The following is a 19,170-nucleotide window of genomic DNA, read 5'->3' as shown; positions in this document are numbered from 1 at the left end:
ACTGCGGGTGCTGGGCTCCAGGGGCAACTGAAGAAGGCGGGAGGTGGGGGTTGGTCAGGGTTCTGGGGCTGACTTGGAGTGGGGAACCCACAGAAAGACCATGGCGTGGAGGGGTGTGTGGGTGCAGGATGTGGAGTCCACCTCACGGCTGCGTGAGCCCAGGCGGGTCAGTTAGCCTCTCTGAGCCTCAGTTTCCACACCTGTTCAGTTGGAACAATAATACCTACATCACAGTTCACCGCTGAACCCTAGTGTTTGCAAAAGGGTGTGGTACAAAGTAGGTGCTCAGTAAATAGTTTTGGAGTTAATGAATAAATATGGGAGGATGGAGGATGGGATTGGCTAACCCATGCTTAGCACAACGCCTGGCACATGGCAGTTCTAGATAAGCAATAGCTTTGTGGGTTTTGTTTGTTTGTGTTTTTGGTTTTAACCAGGGGCAGAGGGCTAAGCTAGCATGGAATCCCAGAGCCAATGAGAAGGAAGTTGGTAGGTGTATTTGGAGAGTAGGGTGGGGTGGGGCATCGAACAAGACTGGAGGTGTGCCCGGGCCCAGGACATGCAGACACAAGGGCCGTGGCCAGGTGGCTGGACTTTGTCCTGAGAGCAGGGGGAAAGGCCCAGATGGCTGGGGGTGAGCAGAACAGGGATGGACACCAGGAGGCCACTGGTGACCCTGCCTGGCCTAAGAAGAGGGCGGGGGAGCCAGGGAAGCAGAGGCAGCATGTGTGGAGGCCTTTTTAGGAAACTTGGTCGAGAAGACGAAGGAGATGGGCAGTGGCTGGAGGGTGATATGGGAGGGACAGAGGTCTTACTTCTTAGGTCAGGAGACATGAGAAGGTGTAAATGCAGGTAGAGAGGCGCTGGTCCACTGGGGTTGCCTGAAGATGTAGAAAAGGAGGTACTGGCTAGAGGGGTCCCTGAGCGAGGCAGAGCTGGAGGGGCAGCCCTGGAGAGGGGCTTTGGGAAGGGCTGCAGCTTTGGGCTTAGGCCGGGGACAGTTTCTGTGGCTCCGTGGGGTACGAAGACTGGCCATCTTCTGGGTGGGGAGGTAGAGGCTCCGGAGAGCTGTGGAGAGGGGCCACGTCTCTGGGGATAAGGCATGGTGGAGGGTTGGGGAGCTCTGCTGGACCATGGTGAGTCCCGGATCAGCTCCAGACCCCACCCTGTAGGGAAGCGACTGCCTCTGTTACACAGGGAAGGGCAGAGCTGCCGGCCGAGGCCGTGGGCAGGGAGGAGCTCAGCGGGTCCAGCGGGTCCTTTGGGAAGGGCAGGTAGATGATGTTTGTAGGGCCAACACTTCACAGTGGCTGCCTGGAGCCCTGTGCAAGGATTCTGAGGTGGCATTCTGGCTAAGAAGAAAGAGCACTGCCATTGATTAGTGATGTCTGCTCAGAGCACACAGTGGAAGGTTTAAGGCTTGAGCTGTTTCTGTGCCGCCCCTCTGGCCCAGGCAGCAACAGAGAGCCAGCGGCCAGGGATGGAATGGTGCCAGAACTGGTATCACTCCAGCCCTACCAGGGACTCAAGGTGTGACCTTGGGCAAGTCCTTTCTCTCAGCCCCAGTCTGTCATTTGTAAACTGGAAATAATAATGCCACTTTTCCGGGTGATCACGAGAATTAAAAGCATCATGTGTGTGCTCAAACACACCAGCCTCTGTCATATCTGTGATGGACTGCAGCAGCAGGGTGGTGTTGGGAAGCCTGGGAATGGGAGTCAGGAGGGATGCTGAATGAGGGATGTTTCACTGGGGTGTTGGCCTGGGGCACACGCACATGCATCTTTCTCTGCCCCTTGGCCATGTGCAGAGCATCGTCAGAGATGGAAGCATGTGGAGGCTGGGGTCATGAAGATCTGCGCAGTTGCAGTGCGCCTTTTGGCCAGGTCACCAACAGCGCCAGCCTCACTTTAAAATAAAATAAGTTGAAATAGGGGGTTATCCTGGTGGATTAGATCAGTAAGATTTATCAGCAGCCCCGTGGCCTCCGGCATCAACCACCCTGGATGGAGAAGTCACAAAAGTCTGTTTTCAGCTCCCTCCCCTCCACCCTTGACCCTCCTCTTCAGAAACTGTTTATCCTTCCCTCTAATCTGAGGACAGAGTTTCCCCTCTCCTATGTTTCTTTCCCAATTTGTCCTTACTTTCCTCTTTGTACAGTACAGGAATAGGGTGAGGTTGGAATAGAAGGGCACTGAGCTCTCTCCCTACTTTGAGGATTCTGATCAAAACTGCTGTTAGGAAAGGGCTGGAAACATTCAGACTAGGGTGTGAATGACTGCCGCCGCCGCAGCACAACAGTACTTTGCTGGCTTCTTCCCTCGCCCCATGCCCGTCCAAGAGCTGCATTTGGTCTCAGTGCTGGTCTGGGTGCCACAGCTTGTGGGAAGGGAAAGCCTGGGGCTCGTCCAGAGAAGCGGACCAAGATGAGCAGGGGGTATGTGGCCAGGTTAGCCGAGGGACAGCTGCGGGATGGGGCTGAGTCTGGGAGGAGCGGACACAGGGAGTTCTGCTGATGGCCCTAGGGCTTCTCAGGGCCATCCTGGAGGGAGCTGAGAGTGCAGTCCCGGAGGTGGGTGGGGAACAAGGGGGGAAGAAGCAACGAGCTCAACGGAAGGAAGAACCTTCTGACAGGTAAGAAGACCTCAGAGATGGAACAGGTCCCTGGGGAAGTGGGGAGCAATGGGCTTGGGGGACCTACAAGTAGAGGCATGAGGGCCTTTTCAGGAATGCGGGGGAGAAGCTTCCTTCCCGAGGGAGGGGCGTGGGGGGGCCATCTGCGTGGGAGGCTGGCACCCCGCCCCCACTGCAATACCTCCCGGGGACTCTGCCTTTTGCCAACAGCTGCCCAGGGTGGGGCTTTCAGGCATCAGCAAAAGCGGGAGTGCTTCCCGGGGCTTCTCTGCCTAATACACCTGGTGCACAGTGTGTCTGCTGAGGACCTGCTAGAGCTGCGTGTCCGGCAGTGAACAGCATGGGGACACCAGTGATCAAGGAGGGGTTGGGGCCGCGTCTCCTGGGGCCCGTCCCTGATGTGTACTTGCTGCGAGTCACAGCCAGCACCAGGCAGTTCACAGCCCTTACCCCACGTGACCGGAACAACCTAACGAGGCAGGTATTTTTACTCTCGTTTTACAGGTGAGGGAACAGGTCAAGCGCCCTGCCCAGGATGCCAGTGGCAGGCCCAGGCCTGTCTGACACCTCAGACTGTGCTCTCCTCTCCAGCACAGCCTCTCGTGGGTGAGGGGTGACCGGAGAGGGGGACTTCCAGTGGAGAGAAATAGGGTGATGGGAGGGTGGCAGGAAGCCCCAGCCTCACCGGCTGCTGGCCTCCAGGCCTGCTCAGATGCCCCCCTGCCTCTTGATCCCAGCCGGGGTTCCCAGGCTCAGGACCCTGTCGCTGGCCGTGGTAGCGAGTAGAGGGCAGAGCAGTTACAGTACCATGGTGGGCCCAGGAAGGGTGGGGTGCCTGGGGAACCGAGTCCTGAGAGGGATGGGCAGAGGTCTCCCCACCCCCTCTTCCACAGAATGCAGACTAAAGAGCATTAGGGAGCCACTGAGGCTCCCAAGCAGGGGAGGTGCCCTGACTGCAGTGTGGGGAGCAGGGAGCCCAGGGAAGGCCATGAGGATGGGGGGCTTGGATTCAGGAGCAGGTGGCCAGGACTGGGGGAGCCACCAGACACAGGAGTGAGGGGCAGGAGGTGGGCACGCGGATGCCCAGCTTTCAGGTCCTGCTGCCTTTGAAGGAGGTGCCTGCTCTGAGCTGGTGCCTGGTGCCTTCACCTCCCAGCTCTCTACTGCCCAGGGTCTGGACCAGCCTGGGGGCCCTGCTCTCTGCATGGTCCTGGCCAGGACACCTGTGCCAGGACCAGGCCTGTGTCCCAAGCATCTTATCCGAGCCTCCCACAGGCTTCCTGGTGTGGGTGGGAGCGGCAGAGGGCTGGGTCTGGGCCAGGATCTCTCTCTCTCTCTCTCTCTCTCTCTCTCTCTCGGTCCTTTCCTGGGTCACAGGAGCAAACCCCGCTTTCTACCTTCTTTCTTCATGTTCGCCTCCGGCACCACCATTGACCCGGCTCTGGGGTCAGACAGCCTGACTTGAACCCGGTGCTCCCACTACTGGCCATGGCACCTGGGCCCTCAGTGGGGTTCTTGTGAGAAATGGGGTCACACATGTCCTGGCGCCCAACCTGCTTTTGGGCAGGGTTATCGGGGTGGAGCACCTCTTAGACGGCAGGGCATCCAGCGATGGCCAGAGCCGCCTGGAGAGGTCCGGTGAGCTCGAGCAGTAGAGCCAAGTGTCCCCAGGGGCCCGGTTTTCAGGGCCCACTGACAGTTTGTGCTTCACCTGACCCCACCAGCACCCCAGGAGGCAGGCGGTACTTTCACCTGTTTTTCGGAGGGGGATGCAGAACTCGGGGACATTGAGGAAATCACAAGCTCGCTGGAGAGGGATACTGGCAGCCTGTGGGCCCCACTGTGTCTCACTTCCTACCACCATCGCCCCCCACTCCACCCTCAGCTGGTGCACGAGTTGTGAGGATTGAACAAGGGGACATATGTAAAGTGCCTGTGACTTACTATTACCTGTGAGTCATGGAGCCCTGGGTGTTCTGTCTGCAGGGCCCCTCTTCACCATCCCCCTGTCCCCTTTTCACATCATTCACTGCTGAGGGATCTGGCCAGGCTCTGCCCGCCCTTCCCTGGGCTCAGCTCTGGGCTTACAGGTGTGCTGGGAGGGGTGCCACCTCTGTCTCTTCCTCTGTCTGAGCCCCGCCTTCCTCCACCCCAGGGTTGCCTTTGGTTCCTGCCTCTAGGCCTTTGCTTACTTGGCCCTTCCTCCCCAATGCCCTCCTTCCTCTGCCCTTGTCACCAGGCACTGTCTGAGCACCTCCCCTTCTCTGTCCCCAAGAGGGATGAGAGGTCCCCTGTGAGCCCCCAGCCTGTGTCCCCCTGTGCTCAGCAGTGTGTAGCCATTGTGTGTAGCTGGGACCCGTACCCTCAAGGGCGGGGCCAGTGCCAAGCCCCTCTACGTCACTGGCTGTGCTTGGCCCTGAGGAGGTGGCCGGGATATCTCTGGAAGTTTATCGAATATGAATCACCTCCTGGCCTGCCCTACGTTGCACCCATTTTTCAGAAAAGGAAACCAAAGCTTTGAGAGTTGAAGTGTGGTATCCAAGGGCCCACAGGGAGTCCAGGCACTGCAGGGATGGGGGCCCTGGGCAGGCCCAGCTTCACCTGTTCCCACTTCTTCAATATCTAGGAGGTCAGAAGAGGTGGCAGCCAGGGAAGGACCGGAGAAAGCTGCAGGGCAGGACTGGGCTTGGCCAGGACCTTGGACAGCTCAGCAGAGCTCAGCAACCCCTGGCAGGGCTGGGATGGTACCTACATGTGTTAGGGGCCTTCAGCAGGGTTGAAAGGAGCTGACCTGGCACCTGGGGGGAGCAGGGTGGGTGGAGGGGAGAACAGGTGTTCTGGAGTTTGAAGATTGGCCTTGCCGTCCCAACTTTACCCTATACTAACTGGACAGGTCTCAAATAAATCTCTTGGAATCTCAGTTTCTTCATCTGTAAAATGGGCCTTCAGATTTCCCTTCACAGGGAAGGTTGCCCCTAGCTGAGATCCCAGCCAGGCTGTTGTGAGAAATGAACCAGTCATAGGAATCTGGCAAAATTCTCTAGAAACAACAAAGGGCTCACAGGCAGCAGGTGAGGGGCGGAGTCATGGGTCCTGGGACCTAGGCTGCCCACAACAGTGGAGACTGGGAGTGGCACCAGGAGCTGAAACCTCCCTTGGGAGGCCTGTGGGCTGTAGCATCCCCCTGGCTACCACAGCCTTTAGGGAGGGGACGGCCCTCCCTGGGCTTGGCCTCTGCCCAGCTCCTGGGGACTCCAATCCCGGAGCAGCAACACCTGGGGCCAGGAACGTCATTCCTGAACATGTCTTGGGCCAGCTGTCCAGTGACAAAGGCCTCACCCTCCAGGCCGATCCGCCAGGGGCCGACCCCTGTGGAATGATCAGCTAGGTGCCCGGAGCTCACGTTATACAAGGCCCGTCTCTGCACCTGGCTTTCTGGGCGATGGCCCGAGGGTCATATGCGGGGAGCGCCCTGGAACAGGGCGGAGGATTCATTTGGGCAACAGCCTGGCCAGATCCTCAGCCAGGGGCAGGAGGGGACTCCTGAGGTCTTTCCACATTTTGCCATTCATCTTGGAGCAAGCCCGGGAGCAAGCTGTTACCTCACTTTTCTCCTCGGGCTGAAAAAACTGAGGCTTGGAGAAACAGGAGGATGTCCCGAGGTCCCAAGCAAGCTAGTGGCAGAACTGGGTTAGAATCCAGATCCCCAGACTTGGTACCAAGAACTGTGACAGGGTTAACAGCCTCCACCTGCTGAGTGCCACCTGTGTACAGGGTGCCCTATGGGCACTGCCCTCAAGTTAGAAATTATTGTACCAGCTTTACAATCATAAAAAAGAAGAGACTGAGGTTCAGAGTCACAAGCTATAAGTGGCAGAGGCAGGATTTGGACCAGTGGTTCAGTAGTTGGGGCAGTCATTATAGGCTGTACCTGAGCCTCACCAGAGGTGGGCAGGGCCTGGGGTCCCTGACAGGGTGTGGCGTTTCTACCCTGGGCGCTGGGCCGATAGGAAGACCTGGGTAAGGCCCACACCAGATGACTGCATTGAAACTGACCTGCCTCTAGGCTGTGTCAGTATCCAGACAGACCTGTGCTGGCAGGTGGAGACCTTGGAGGGGTCTAATGGGGCAGAGGTGGGGATGCAAAGCCAGGCTTCGTCCTTCCAGCCCCAGCTTGGGTCACCTCCTCCAGGGAGCCTCTCCCAACCCTCCTAGCCCATGCTGATTCCCACCTCCCCTGAAATCCTCTGGCTTCCTCTGCCAGGGTGATTCCCGGGGCCTGGCACAGCGCCTGGCATGCTGTAGGGGCCCAGTGAACACCTGCTGAATAATAACCGAACCCTGCGGGCTGGCTCTGAGCCAGGCATCACGGAGGACCTGAGGAGATCCTCGGTCAACAAGGCCCTAGAGTCCTCCAGGGCGTGGGCCTTGCCATGCCTCCAGCTCCTCGCAGCCCCTGCCCTACATGCCCCCCTGCCATTCTGCTCACATCCCTCCCAGAATGCCCCCCTCTCCATCCCTCACGATATTCTGATGATCATAGAAAAGTTCAAGACAACCAAAACGTCCCATAAATAAAGTTAAAAATCACCCATCATCTGATCCCCAGGGTTGGCATTTTGCTCTACCTAACTCCTTTTTTTCTGTTTCTCATTTTTCAAAACCCAGAACCAGGTACACTCTTGTGGAACCTACTTCACTGGTTTGTGGGATGCGGGCTGAGCATGCACATTTTCCTGCCACATCACATTTCAGCAACAGGATTTGGCCGTTTGAAATTCCCTGGACATACAGTAATTTTAAAAACCGATCCCCTCTGGCTGGGCATCTAGCTTGTTTCAGATTTGGGGCTATTATAAAGTGCCTGCAGTTATTGCCCTGGGACACCTTCCTGGAAGGTGAATTTCGTGGCCAGGGTATACCACGCCATGCTCTTCCCAGACTCCGCGGCTTTGCACTCGGTCCCTCTGCTGGGCTGTCCCTGTCCCATTTATCCTCGTAGTGAAGTCTTCCTTCTTGGGGGCACACACATCCCCTTTCTGAAGCATCCCCAGGCTGCATCTGCAGCCCTTGTCCCTGCCCTCAGCTGCCCTCTTCCTTCTGGTGTCATGAGCATCTGCTGACCGCCTGCCTCTCAGAGGGCAGAGAGCCTGCCTTCTCTGACTTCTCTCTGGCTTCCAGCACGTAGTAGGCACCTGGGAAGTGCTTCCCAGCTGAACGGGCCGTCCCCTGGCTGGTTTAGTAGTGTGGGATTGTGTGGTGTTTCTATTAGTCTCCATGAACAAGTGCCACTGTGTTATTAAATTTTCCAAAAGCAGAATGTCTGCTGTGCTTGCCAGATTGGTTGCTCTTTTAGGAGTGGGTCTACCCTGCCCATCCTGCACTCCTCATTCTCCATCTTTCGGAGCCCGTTCACTGGGCATCTATGATGGGCTCCAGGCCTGCGGGATGTAGGTTTGGGGCCCAAAGCAGCCTGACCTTCAGGAGGCAGCCTGGACCAGGGTAGGTGTGGGTCAAGTTCAGAGCTCAATGTCTGGGACTGGGTGGTGCACGTAATGCAGGCCCCTTTGGTGGGGAGCTCATGCTTTGCTCTGAAGAAAGTGCTAAGTGCCAGGCATATAGTAATTGCTCAATAAATGCATATCCCAGGAAGATAAGAGATGGTATCTGGGAGCTGAGGTGAGGCCCGGTGGGATCAGAGGTGGTGAGGAAGCTGATCTTGGAGGATGAGTGTCACAAGAACATCTCTGCTCTCCCCTCAAGACCAAGACCAAAAATTCTCCACCATCCCCAACCACATGTCCCCTCGGGTCTCCGGAGGCCACGAACAAGTTGTGGCTTTGTCCTTGGCAGGTAACAGGTGGAGTCTGTTGGGCTACTGAGCCCAAGCCCTGTCTCCCAGGCAGGTAGGATGGACCCATGGAGACATTGCGCTTGGGAAGCCTGCATCCCTAGGGGGAGAAAGATGCTCCCCGCTGAGTCTGGGCTGCTCCTTCATGCTCCAGAGTTGGACAGCCCGGCTGGAGGAGCTGGGAGGCTCTGTGAGTCAAGGGGAGGTTAGGTCAGCGGATCTCATCCTTCATCTGCTTATTCATTCACTCACTCACCTGACATTGGCCTTGTCCCGGGTGCTGGGACACAAGACACCACAGAGCATCTTGCTCAAAAGCCTTCGGGGCACCCGCGACCTGCTGGTCATGGCATTCAAGGCCTGCCTTATGGAATGCTCCAGTTCCTCAGGGGTCCGCACCTCCCCCCTCCCCGTCCTGGGCATCTGCTGTTCCTACTGTTGGTAGTGCCCAGCAGGCTCATCTCCCCCGTCCACGTTCTGCCCTTTCTTCCAGGCCCAGTCCTAGGCCCTCTCTTCCAGGAAGCCCTGCCCCATCCCACAGGATGGGCATCTCTCCTTCCCACCTGACACTCAGTCTGGGGTGTTGTCTGGGTGTGTCTCCCCTTTGGCCTTTCATGGGTGCCCCCTGTATCCCTGGCCACCCAACACGGGCCTGGCAGACACACAGTTCCCAGAACGACACAGGTACCAGATGGATGTTGCAGCCGCCTGAGTGGTGAAGCTGACAGTGGACTGACCAAACCTTCTCCCCGGCAGCAGGCCTGCACTTTTACCGGGGGTTACTTTCCTAAATTCCCGGTGACCGCTCCCACACTCCTCTCCACCTGGCCTGGGAGAGCCTGCCCTCAGGGGGCCAGGCAGACTGGAGCTGGGCACCTGCAAAGGTAAGCATGGCCTCGGGAGCCAGAGCAAGTACTCATGGGGGCGGGGGGAGGGGACTGGGGAACCCGATTTCCAGGACTGGCCCCGGAGGGAGACTGAGTGGCCTGCCATCGCTGTACCCACCCACCATGTGTTTTACCTGGCCCTCCCACTCGCCCGGCTGACCTTGGATTTCCAGCCTGGCCTCTTCACTCTGCCCCAGAATCGTCCCAGCGATTCTGCCAAGTGAGGTCCATAGACAAGGAAGCAGGAGGGGGGTGACCAGCTGAGGCCCCCTCAGCCAGCACCCCCCACCCCGTCCTGGCCTCAGGGCCGCTGCCCAGGCCCCCCTCGTCTCCCTCGGCAGCTTCAGCCTCTGCTCTCTTCAGCCCCTCCCTCTCTGGTCAGGGCTGCCCGAGCAAACTCTGAAAAGGTGAACTCGGTCAGGTGCCCCTGCTCAAAAACCTTCCGCGGCTGCCACCGATAGTCCCCTAGGCAGGCATCCGAGGCCCCTCCAGCACGTTTCCTCTTTCTTCAGCTCCACGGAAGCTGCCATCCCAAGTACGCCGAGGCCTTTGCAAACCCTGTTCCCTCTGCCTGGAATGCCTTTTCCGTACCTTCTCTCCTTGCATACACTTAGTTGGGGTGGGTCCACCTCCAGGAAGCCCCACTGGGTAGCTGTTCCCACTTCCCCGCCGCCCTCACCTGCCCTGTCCCTGTCTGCCGCCCTACCAGACTGGCTCTTCCCAGGGGCAGGCCAGGCCTGGGGCACCCACATGGGGTGTCCTGTCCTTGGGGGTTGTGTCTGAAGCTCTGATGAAGGTGGAAGTGGGAGGCACGGGGTAATGCGAGTGTGCTGGGGGAGGGGGACCCACAAACATTTGTTGGGGAGCCTTAGGTGGACCTCTGAGGAGTTACACCTCCTTCTCAACTGCCTCTCAGTCTGGGAGGCCCTGGCCTGACCTGTGCCGGTGGACACCAGTCTCCACCCATGTCAGAGGCTAGAGGTCACAAGGAGCCTCTCAGACTCCCCAGGGTAGGGCCACGGAAGCTGGGGTGTCGCTCTCCCCCTCCCCAATAAGTCAGGGCCTTCTTCAAGCCAAGGGCCAGGTCCTCGGGTCCAGACCAGCTTACCTGCCCACTCCGGGTTAGACCGCTGCTGGCCACCCATTCTACCCCGGGATTGGGGACCTGGGACCCCCAGAGGGAAGAGATGGGGGCGCAGGAGCGGGGCCAGGCCTATGCAGCCTAGGGGCTGTGGTCCACATCTCTCGGAGAGGGGGGCGGAGGGGAATTCTCAGACTCCTGGCAGGAGGGGTCCGGGGCCGGGTACCCTCGCGGTCCTGGAAGAGGGTCCGGGCCGGGGGAGGGGGCCGCGGCGGCCCAGAAGGAGCAGCGAAAGCCCCAGCACGCGGTGCCCGTTGCCGCGGCTCGGGAGGTGAGAGCGCCCCCGCCGCGCTCCCCGCCCACCCCGCGCGCGGCCGGGCCCGGGGCCGGGGAGAGGCGCTGGGCGAGGCGAGGCAGCCGCCGGCCCTTTTCCGCAGCGCGGGCTCCGCTCCTCCTTCCTCCCCGCGCCCCGGCCGGCTCCCTAGCTCCCTTCCCCTGGGCGGCGGGATGCGTCGCCGGGCCCGGGCGGGGGCCGGGGGCCGAGGCCTGGCCGGCTTGGTGGGGGCCCCGGCGGCGGCCGCGCGGGACCGGGGACCGAAGGCGCGAGCGCGCCCCTCCTGGCGCCGGGGAGGGGGGAGGCGGGGAGGAAGGGGGGAGGGAGGAGGGCGGCGGCGGGAGGGGGAGCTGGGGAGGCTCGGAGCCGCGCGGCGGGCGGGCAGGCGGGCGGGCGGGCGAGGGAGCTGGCGGCGGGGAGCCCCCCGCCCCCCGAAGGAGGAGTCTGGCTCCCACTTGCTGCCTCGGACGCGCGGCAAGGCGGCCGCCGCCGGAGGAGCCCCCGCCCCTGAGCGCCTCCCTCCCCGGAGCCGGGCCCCTGCCTCCCTCCGTGCGCGCTGCAGCTCGCGGCCGCCGCGGCCGCCGAAGAGGAGCCCGGGGCCAGGTAGGGCCGGGGGGCGGGCCGGGCGCGGGCCGGGGCGCGGCGGGCGAGGGGCGCGGACGCCGGGCCGGGCGGGGTCGCGGCCGGGACCCTCTCCAGGCACGGGGTGACGCCCGCGGCGCGGCGCAGGGGCGCCAGCAAAGTTACTTTGGCTGCCTTTGCCGGGTGCTGGCGCCCTGGCCCGGCACCCCGACTGCCCTGGCGGCCTAGCGGGTGCCGCTGGGAGGGGCTCGGCCGGGGCGCTGGACTCTGACTGGGGCCGAGGGGTCAGCGAAACTTTTCCCTAGCTCGCCAGTCGCTGCTGGCTGCTGGCGGAGTTGCTGGTGGAAGAAGCGGATTGGTGGGGTGCAAGTGATGAAGATGGTGATAACAATAGCAGCCCCTAGTCGTTGAGAGCCTACTGTGCGCAGCGAAGCCCCTGCTGGTACTTGGGGGCAAGGGAGGCGGGCACTAATGCTGGTCTAGTGGCCACTTTCGCTAGGCATTGCTGCAAACTTCATCCATCCTTCCATCCATCCACCCACCATCCACCCGTCCATCCACTCACTCATTCTGTACATATTTATTACTGTCTGCCGTGCGCCGGGCACAGGGGATTCAGTGGCTGACCAGGCAGGTTCCAGCCACGCAGGCAATATTTCATGGACTGCCCAGGCTGAGGAACAGTTTTGTCTCGTGTGTGTTTATTCTGCGACTTGTTATGAGAGAGTGAATTCACGCATAGTCTCCCTGGAATCGGTGGAGACAGAAGAGGGTCAGTCTGAGAGCTGATGTGTCCAGGAGTCTGTGGCAGGCCACAGCTTTGGCCACCGTGTCTTCCATCCCCTCTCCACTGGGGCTGGGAGGCTGGAGGTGGGATCAGGTGGCCCCACCCTGGAACTGGCCCCCAAGGCCGCTCGCTGAGCTCTCTGGGAAGTCTTTGCCCAGTGATGGGTCAGAGCCTTTCCCAGCTCCCCTTGGGGGCTTGGTTGCCTCTCCCTCCCCATTTCCAAGGCCCCTATTGAACGGCCCAGAGGAGAGCTTGTTAAGTGGCAAACAATTATGAAATTAAACCAGTGAACAAAAGTGGGCTGGTTGGTGGAGGGCGAGCTGGCCCCACAGGACTTGAATGGTGGTGGGAGGCTTGTTAGCCGGGACCAGCCATGCTGGGGGCCCAAGCAGACACTACCATCGTCAATACCCTACCTGGTGTTTGCAAAAAAAAAAATTAAACCAACTTCATGAATGATTTGTCACATTGGCTCAAATGCTCTGGGGGATGTATCAGAGGCCACCGGCTGACTGCCACATTCAAGTTGGAAGCCAGGCCCTCCATCCACGCGAGCCAACGCACTACGAGACCATTTGGGGAGGGGGTGGTGGATTTGGCTGGACCGAGGCAGGCCTCTGGTGGTGGGGAGCACACCGGGGCTGTGGAGCCAGCGGGGGGTGTTGGGAGGCGTCGTGGAGCCAGGCACCATGTAACTCGGGGACTGCGGTGTGGCAGCCATGCATAATAAACTGTGCTTCCTGACGCCCAGCTCCCTGCAAATTGGCTTTCCAAGTGGCAGCCCCACAGCACTTGTAAAATCTTTTTCCTTAAGATGGGTTTCTGCGAAATGGTTACATCTATTTGCGTGCTCACTCCGTGGAGGTGCTGATGGCTAGTCAAAAGGCGATAATCCGGTCACAGGGGTTTAATCGTGTATTCGGAAGTGGTTCAACGTGGGGCAGCCTTCCTATTTATTTCTTAGTCCTAGGAATTTCCGAAGACCTGGATTGAAGTAGATCCCTATGATGTTCATGTGGGCAGGCTCAGAGTGTCACCTACATATGGGATGTCTTATCTCCGATGCAGTTGCTGTGGGAACACTTAAAATCATTCATATATACCCTAACCCTGTGGGCTGTGTTTATGGACAGATAGAGTAGGTCTAAGTTTAGGTAAGAGACTGGGGCTTTCGGAGCTTTCTGTTAGCGCCCAAACCGTGTCAGGGATACACAGACACAAAAAGTAGCCATTCAAGAAATTTTTAAAAATTTCCCAGTCCACTATTAAACCTTCATCCGATGAAGGTAATTTAAGTTCATTTGTTTTCCCTTGAACTTGCTACATTCCCTTGCAGGCATTCACCTAACACAGGACACATCTCTCTGCACTTGTCTGAGGAATTAAGGATGGTAGCAGGATTTCACTAAAGGGTGGCACTCAAGAAGAAAAATCAGCATTCTGGGTGCGGGTTCTGGACTAGTGGAAAACAGAAAACCTTCCCCAAAGTGCAGTCATCTTTTAAATCTATCAAAATGATTTCGTTTTCCCAATTTCAGGCCTGTGAACTGATCACGAATAGCAGGGCAGAGGAAATTAATCATCCAGGCAAAGACTTTTAACAAGTAAATATTATGCACAGAAAAACATGCAATTAGTGGTGGTTAGTTAATGCCTTTCAAGTTTCGGCGGTGCACTGCAGTAAGGGTGGAATTTCTGCATTATCCCTCAGTTGTCTGTCAAAATCTTTAATGTGACAATGTGACATGTCTCTCCCATTGCCCCTCCCTCACCAGGAACAGAAAAAGGGTCTTTTCAAGCATCCCCCCTTTCCATTCTTCTTCTCTCTGAGATCTCTCCGTTCAGCAAATTGGTACCTTTTGTCTGCCTGCACCTCTGGAGCGAGGGACCCTGGGGAAAGGGACTCCCCAGGTGCAGGAGCCCGGGAATGAGTTCTCAGGCTTGCTCTGTGCCCACCGATCACACAGTTAATGGCATCGCAGATGTGAGACAGGCTGCTTGTGGGGTCTTCCTTCCGGCCAAACTTCTCACCCTCTAGGATCAGATATGCCAAACACTTGTGGGGCAGGGAGGAGAGGGGGCGAAGGGAAGAACCATCTAGACTATGCTGGGTCACACAGCAAGAACACAGCAAGAACCATCTAGACTGCTGGGTCACCCTGAAAGCAATTCCCTGCAGCCGTGTTTCCTGGGGTGTGGATGTCCCCACGGAATGAGACCACCAGCTAGCATCCTCTCCAAGCTGCCACTGACATTGTGTGACTCGGGTCTGAAGAAGTGACAAAAATGTAAAAAGCAAAAGCAACCCTAAGGGAGACCAAAAAAAGAGAGGCCCCCTTTTTGGGGGGTGGTGTTGGAGAGAAGGTATAGATAGTTCCTCTGTTAATTTGATTTGCTGTGACTCTCCCTGGTGACACGGCCATTCTGCTGCTAAAACAAATGCTTCACTTTATTTTGATTCCCCCCCCCCCCACCGCCCCGCTAAGGAGACAAGACTTAGTTATGCTTTAGTTCCATTTAAAATATCTGTGGCCAACGAGGGCAGCCCAATCCCATGAAAAAAAATAAATCTTAGCAATTTGGGATTATATGTTTTAATTTTGGACTCAGATAGTGGCTTGAGATGCTCTTTGGTCTTTCCACACCTTTCTGTGAATTACCATTTGGCGGAGTTTTCTTGGACGTGAACTTGGCCAGCTTGATGTCAGACTCTGCTCGTACATCATAAGTAGATGCAGGTACCCCCCAAAAATGTCTCCCCTCTGGTTGATTGTGAGATGCGTTGAGTTCAGACTCAAGGATGGAGTAGGTGTCTCTCTCCACCACCCCAACCAACCCCAAACCCTGAAAGTTTGCTTCTACTGCATGACTTCACATTTCCATCCCCTCCTTCCAAGAAGGATTTGAGGCTCAGCGTTGATACACATGAAAAGACTTTTGGCATCGCGCATGCTAATTTCATCACTTTAAGGGGAAAATGATGCCTCTGCCTCCCGTTTCCCCTTCATTGCATGCTTTTGCATTTTCCGACAGTACCGCAGCCTGCAAGGCTGCAAAATATATTGCACCGGCTACCTGAGAAGTGTGAGCTCATCCCTGCACCCTGCCTTTCCCCCTTCGCAACGAAGTGCTTTTGGCATTGCAATGCTCATGGAAAAGGCAAACCTCCCCCACCCTAGGCTCCCCGCACAAAGGGGTGTGTGTGTGCGGGGGGTGGGGTGGGGTGGGGTTGTGGAGAATGGAGTTTTGCTTTTCGTAAGTTTGTCATTCAGACACATTAGTTAATTGATCATACTTTGGAGATTTAATCCTTAATTGCAAATTCCCGCATGATCACAAAAAATGCACTTAAACTGATCATAAAAATGGCAAAACCCCAATCTCAGACTTAAGTGTAGAATTACCATAGTGCCGATTTGATTATGCTTCAGTGACATCTGTTTAATAGATTTCCATGAGAACTGTAAGTCCACATTCACTTTCTTTGCAAATTGTAACTGAACGCTGAGCACCCCAGACCCCCTTGCTTCTCCCCCTCCCCAACCATGTGCATCCCACACCTCCATTAACGTTGAGTGTTACTTGACGCGTACGTGGGAAAAGGATGCAGAATGCTGATTTTTTTCACGTGTAACTCGTATTTCCTTTTGCGTGTGGGTATGTGTGCGTGCTCGTTTGAAACGGATCCGAGCAGCTTCCCATCTCAACTCCACAGATACGCGACTCTCCAAATGCTTTATTTCGAAAACTAGGACATAGCACTTTGCAGAAGAAAAATCAGTGCATTCACCATTATTTATGTGATTGCTGATCTGCTAGATGGATATAGAAAGCACCAAGAATTATAATAATTTATGGAGCAGAGCACTGCTTTACACACGTATTTCTCAGCCCGAGCTTTGAGGGTTTCTTTGCTTCTCGGGCCTCGTTCGGTGCTCCGGGAATGGAGAATATTCCGAATTTGAAGACCAGCGGGGTGAACTGACTGCGTTCGTATCTAAAATTAAAGGAATAAGTGAGCAGCTATTTGTGGCAGACAGGACATGATCCAGTAAGTAGCCGTCTTCATCATTCTGAAATAAAAGTACATAATTGGAAAATGAAGCGGCAGCGACTGCTTGTGGGGGGGGGTGGGCGGCGAGGAATTAGAAAGTGTAATTTAAAATCATGTAGTCATAATTCAAAATGGGCCCAGCTAAAAGGTTTTAAAGTGGTAATGCTTTAAAGTCACTCGTGGTTGATCCTTTTTCAAGGAATATGGTCTGATTTTCACAATATTTGTGGATGCCTTTATCGACTTAGCCCATCAGCTTATTCAACGTGGCTGCTAATACCAGCTGCAGGCCAGTATTTTTTTTTTTTTTCCCTTGGAAACCCACAGTTGATAAAGAAGGAGGTCAAACATAAGGGCTGTCATTTCAGACACATGGGGGGATTGGGTCTGATTTTTTTCCTACTGGGCTGTTTGTTCTTTTTCCTTTCCTTTGAGTTCCTATGTTTTTTTCGTTTTTTTGGTTTTTTTACCCTTTCTGACATTTTCAACTACTGACTAATCAATTGCATATTTACAGGCATGAGCAAAACAACGGGAAAAAAAACCAGTTTAAAAGTGACTTTTGAGCTCGTGTGGAAGCATGACCTGTAAAAGAATCATTCCCAAATCCCCACACTGGGCACTTTTCTGTTAAATATGATTTCTCCTGCATTTTGCTTTGCGGGGGGGCATAACTTAGGTGTTAGCGTGGGCGTGGTTTTCCTGCAACATTTTGCCGCCTTGCCGCTAAGTTCTCAACAAAAGCTTCAGCGAGCAGGGCGTTGGGCTGAGCCGCCTTCCTCTCTGCATCGCTCTGGGCGACCGGCCAGAGACAGTCGTCTGCATGCTGGGCTGACCCGTTGCAGGGGCTGGGGCTGCTGGCTGCCCCCCACTCGCGGTCCAGGGAGGAGAGGAGTGGGAGTGAAGACAGGGTTGGAATCCTGGGGACACTCTCCAGGTGTTGGGCTTCGTCAGAACGCTGCTGTGGGAAAGGCTCTCGGGGCACATGTTTCTCGGGGGGCTTCTCCTGTTTAATGGACAGTCATCCCTGTGTAATCATTGATGGTCATCCGAGTTTCGGACTCAGGACAGCACAGTATCGTCCCGGCCTCAAGTTATGGCTACAGACGTGCCGGTGATGGAGAGAGAGAGACATGGGTACCTCCTGGGGGTGGTCGCCTTAACAGCCTCTGGTTGGCTTGGATTACGGTGACCTTTACCCTTTATGATATTTTCAGCTATTGAAATGGGGCCACTTTTGAGAGCTGGAGAGGATGCTGGTCGTAATGACTGACGGGGGACAGCAGACGTGAACCGGGACTGTCCCGAGCCCACCCCGGCTCTGAAGAGCCTGAGGGAGTGGCTGCCTCAAGCCGTGTGGCAAAGGGAAGCTGTCTTTGGTCTGCAGATCGGCGACCCCGGCAGCGCGGTGGCTTGTAGATTTCCCTTCCGTATCTGTTGGGCAGATTTGGGCTGCCGGGACCACCCAAGTGTCTTGTCTCCTTTGCAGAAATCCACCTGCTCTTAAGATGCTCCGTGTACGCCGAGGTCCTTCTCAGTGTCTCCTTTTGGGCCTTCAGCACGTGCCAGGGGCCTCCTAGTTTGGTAGGGGCCTTCTCGGGGGCCCTCCAGGCCCCTCCCCTCTACCTCCTCATAAAGGGGTCTGAGCTGCCCTGCTGATCTGTCCAGCTGCTCCTGCGGGGCTCCAAGCCCTTTGAGGGTCAGTTTCGTATCTGGGTCATTTGGGTCCCAGAACAGGGCCTGCCCTCGAGGGGGGAAGTGGGTGTTTCAGGGCTGACCGGTGTTCTGCGGTGACCTGGGTGAGGGAGTGGTGAAGTTTGCCTAGAAAACTAGTCAAGGGCGGGTGGTACAGGGTGTGTCCAATCACAGCACCCTGGGAAGGAGTGACCTCTGACTCACCCAGTACTGGATGGGAGGGCAGGGGCTAGGAGCCCCCTGATTATCTGAAAATCTCTGCTCGATTCTCGGAAGTTCCTGGAAGAGCTCCTGGGTTTCATCGGAACGTTCTAACCCCAGTAGAAGAGACGCTTAGTGAGAACCTACTGGGTGCTGGCTCTCAGCCAGGTGCTTTTGCAGGTACCGTGTCCTGCTCTCCTGCCAATGGCTCTGGGAGGGAGGTTTAGCCTCCACATGTTTACAGGTGAGAAACCCCAAATCTGAGGAGGTTGAAGCTGCTTTGGAGTCTGGGCTTGGTACTTGAGGGCCTGTATGGTTTCTCTTACTCACTCATTCGTTTGTGTATTGTTTCATTCTTTGGCGTCTCAGCCCAGACACAGGACATTACTCTGGGAGCTTCGGTGAGAGAAACCCCAGGGAGGTCAGAGTCGGTGGGTGGGGGGGGGGGGGGGGGACGGACATCTTCCCAAGGCCCCGAGCCAGGAAACAGGTGTGTGTGCACAGGTGGGGGTGGTGCGTGGAGCCTTCCAGGCAGAGGGAACAGCAAGTGCGAAGGCTCAGAGGTGGGACTCCCGGTGTGCCGGGGAATCCTGGGGTGGAGAGCTTGGCCTGAGTGGTGAGGCTGGGGGCAGGTGTGGGCTCCTGGGCTGACCTAAGGAGCCGGGCTCCTGACGAGATCCAGTGTGTGGGAAGGAATGGCGTGGTCAGGGTGTGTGTTAGCGCCTTGGTTCTGGAGGCTGGTGTGATGTGTGGCCTTGGTGATGCAGCAATGGAGGGCAGACAAGGTTGTGGAGGCAGCAGCGGGAGGGGGGGCCCAGGTTGGCCTCTTTCCCGGGTGTGAGCTTCCGTACCGTCCGTCCCTAATAGCTAATTGCCGCCTGGTGCCTCGGCCGGCATCCAGGCTCCTCCTGGCCTCAAGGCACCTGAGGACCAACAAATAAATTTTGTCTCTGAGGGGAAAACAAAAAGAGAAACCACCTTGTGAAAGAATAAGACTTTTGAAAAGCGAGCCCTAAAGAATGGAAGGAGTTTTTCAACAAGAAGTTTTCAACTCTCCCAATCTG

This window comes from Tursiops truncatus, chromosome 11 (assembly GCF_011762595.2).
Source record: "Tursiops truncatus isolate mTurTru1 chromosome 11, mTurTru1.mat.Y, whole genome shotgun sequence".
Classification (NCBI taxonomy): Eukaryota; Metazoa; Chordata; class Mammalia; order Artiodactyla; family Delphinidae; genus Tursiops; species Tursiops truncatus.
Note: the sequence above shows the minus strand (reverse complement) of the source record.